Genomic DNA, 4,071 nt, shown 5'->3' with positions numbered 1-4,071 from the left:
GTAACCGTAGCAAAACTTGTGCATTTTAAAACGAAAACATAGTAGTGTAAACGGGGCCTAAGTTGCTGTGTGAACAGGACATTTCGAGACTCACACCTGTAAGTAAATGCAATTGTCAATCCCAAAAACTGAGAGTGTGAATGTGGGCTGAGGCCTGTTTAGGCTTGTTAAGTGCAAATCTACGGAGCCTCTGTACAAATCACCATGGCATACATTATGTTATCATTACTAACTTATTTAATATTCAGTACACATGCACGAAGTGAAAAACGGGAAGGGCATAACCTTATGAAAAAAAGAAAGCATGCAAATATCCAGTTGCTGTGGTTCTTGCATTCCTTGCGGTTGGCTCGTCAATAGCGCGGTATGATATTGCGGTTATCGCAACAGCCCTATCTGAGACACTGTCACACTGCTTATGATTTGTGGGGATTAAAAATAAGGAGTGGGTGGATTTTTATCATTATAGGGTGGTTACACACACTGCCAACACACATTTATGTTCTAACGCCATGTAAAAGTGAATTTTGCATAACAGGTCCTCTTTAAAATATACCAGGTTTTATATCATGACTAAGCACTGTTTGTGTTAGTTTGCCAGGTTTGTGACATTTGTTTGAGGCATTTAGTAATATGTAAAATAAATATTAGCAAACAGAACTGTGTATTAATGAAATAATCAGTAGTTATTATATATATATATATATATATATATATATATATATATATATATATATATATAGCTTTTGGATGGAAAGATTGTGTCAGGAATCATTTCTGGAGGGTTTTCCCGCCATTCCTGGAAACTGCTTTACTTCTGACATGCCTATTATTGTCGTATCAGTTATTTCATATAAACCTACCTAAAACAGCACAGCAGAGTGATAGAAACATTAGTCAAAATTTACCGTTTTGATATATTGACCGTGATTATATTTAATATTATATATAAATGAAACTGCAGTACTTATTATAAATGATTTATCTGCACATCATTATTGTTTTTAAATCATGTGCCCTCATAATCTTTAATCAAAATAACTTCCCCTCCCTCTTACAGTGACATCTCTTCTCTTTTCTGATGACGTGAGGGCGGGGCAACCTGTCACTCACATGAGATCCACCAATAGCAAAACACAACCATCCAATTAATTCCCTATGAACAAAATCAAGCCCCGCCCCCTACATTTGTTCTTGTTCAGGAAGCTGTTTCACCCAGATATATAAATCACAATAGTTGCAACTTCAGTTTTGTGCCTACACTGACCTGAACCACACACCTGGTTTAATGGCACAGACATTTGGAACTCACCCTCTTTGAGATGAGGTTTGTTACTGCCACAGTAACGTAAAGTGCACTTGTTAAGTGTGTACAACTGCACAAACGTGCTGGCCAAGCATTCACATCTACGTACTTGTAGTCTTATTGTTAGGAGAGTGTACGTGCACACTTATGCCCGTCTCTCTGGATCTGTCAGTATTCATGGTTTGTATGTATGTATGTGCGTGTGCCTGATGGGGGATGTAGGTGTTGCGTGGGTTGGCTTGCCATTGGCTTTCCTCACCATTCCAGTAAGTCTCCTCTCTCTTTTTTCATTCTCACGCCTTCGCTGTTGCCAACCACAGAAAAATCTCTTCTGCTGTTGTTCTAACCATCTCTACTCACCTAGAACTGAGTATTCTGCATGTCTCCTTGTCTTCACTGTCTATATTGCACTCTCGCTGTGTCTCATACGGATCAGCCACGCAGCATACATTATGCACAAGACCGTTATACATTCAATGTGGGGTCAAACACTCTTGCACGCCCACGTCTGGTGTGTGAATCATGAAGATTGGTCAATTCTGTGTGGCTCCCGGGTTAAACACGACTAAATGTTCTATACACATGCTTCATTCTGTTTATCTGTTTATAATAAATTAATGAAATTTAATGATATGAAACAATTACCATAGCAACAGAACTGAACTAATCAGAACAGACAGTGAACAAAGTTAACAAATCTGCTGTTTTGTATTTAGATTTCAGTGTGGATGTGCATGTATTTTTAATGGAGTGTATGCTATCTATCTATCTATCTATCTATCTATCTATCTATCTATCTATCTATCTATCTATCTATCTATCTATCTATCTATCTATAGTTCTATCGTTCTATCATTCTATTTATTATCTATCTATCTTCCATGCTTTCTATGCATCTATCTATCATTCTATCTATCTGACTGCCTATATTAGCAAATATCTTTGTCATCAATAATACCATAGATTACTGTAGATTAAAGCTTCCAATGTTTTGGGCTTAATTTTACAATAAAACTATTTACAAAAAGCTCAGTTTTTAACTGAACAAAGCTTATATGATTTGCTGTCTTGAATGGAGTAGAATCAGTTTCACTCTCTTCATGCATGCATTCAGTTGTCGTATATGCAGATACGAGTGTCTCCATGCTCCTGCAGTGGTCTGCTCCTCTCATTTGATGGTGATCATTGGGTCTGCAGTAGCTGCATTAATATTTCACACCAATGGAGCCTTAAGACACTGTAGTGAGCCTGCACTGGCCAGACATTAAAGACACTCACTTTCTCATTTCAGGAACAACATTTCATCTGGTGTGTGCATGCATGTACAAACAAACACAGCAGGTTCATGCAAGTTTTTACACTGATTCATATCTGAAGCTCATGAATTTTGTAGTCTTTTGGATCGACCTCTGAACTAACAGGAATGTACTGATTACCTCTTAACCAGTGGGTTGTTTTCACAACTCAATTGCATAAGTGTGTCAAGGGTGGTATGTGTATTTTGGAGTTGTAAACTGTGATTTGTTTTAAGGATTCATGCAAAATTCATGCATATGTTAATCTATCTATCTATCTATCTATAGCTAATATACACCGATTAGGCATAACATTATGACCATTGACAGGTGAAGTGAATAACACTGATTATCTCTTCATCATGCCACCTGTTAGTGGGTGGATATATTAGGCAGCAAGTGAACATTTTGTCCTCAAAGTTGATATGTTAGAAGCAGGAAAAATGGGCGAGCGTAAGGATTTGAGCGAGTTTGACAAGGGCCAAATTGTGATGGCTAGACGACTGGGTCAGAGCATCTCCAAAACTGCAGCTCTTGTGGGGTGTTCCCGGTCTGCAGTGGTCAGTATCTATCAAAAGTGGTCCAAGGAAGGAGCAGTGGTAACCGGCGACAGGGTTATGGGCGGCCAAGGCTCATTGATGCACGTAGGGAGTGAAGGCTGGCCCATGTGGTCCGATCCAACAGACGAGCTACTGTAGCTCAAATTGCTCAAGAAGTTAATGCTGGTTCTGATAGAAAGGTGTCAGAATACACAGTGCATCACAGTTTGTTGCGTATGGGGCTGCATAGCTGCAGACCAGTCAGGGTGATAATGCTGACCCCTGTTCATTGCCGAAAGTGCCAACAATGGGCACGTGAGCATCAGAACTGGACCACAGAACAATGGAAGAAGGTGTCCTGGTCTGATGAATCATGTTTTCTTTTACATCACGTGGATGGCCAGGTGTATGTGCAGAACACATGGCACCAGGATGCATTTATATGGGAAGAAGGCAAGCCGGCGGAGGCAGTGTGATGCTTTGGGCAATGTTCTGCTGGGAAACCTTGGGTCCTGGTGGGACTTTGACACGTGCCACCTACCTGAGCATTGTTGCAGACCATGTACACCCATTCATGGAAACGGTATTCCCTGGTGGCTGTGACCTCTTTCAGCAGGATAATGCTCCTGCCACAAAGCAAAAATGTTTCAGGAATGGTTTGGGGAGCACAACAACGAGTTTGAGGTGTTGACTTTGCCTCCAAATTCCCCAGATCTCAATCCAATAAAGCATCTTTGGCATGTGCTGAACAAACAAGTCCGATCCAGGGAGGCCACACCTTACAACTTACAGGACTTAAAGGATCTGCTGCTAACATCTTGGTGCAGATAGTCTAGTGGAGTCCCTGCCTCGACAGGTCAGGGCTGTTTTGGTAGCAAAAGGGGGACCAACACAATATTAGGAAGGTGGTCATAATGTTATGCCTGATCGG

This window comes from Megalobrama amblycephala, linkage group LG7, assembly GCF_018812025.1.
Source record: "Megalobrama amblycephala isolate DHTTF-2021 linkage group LG7, ASM1881202v1, whole genome shotgun sequence".
NCBI classification, from domain to species: Eukaryota; Metazoa; Chordata; class Actinopteri; order Cypriniformes; family Xenocyprididae; genus Megalobrama; species Megalobrama amblycephala.
Note: the sequence above shows the minus strand (reverse complement) of the source record.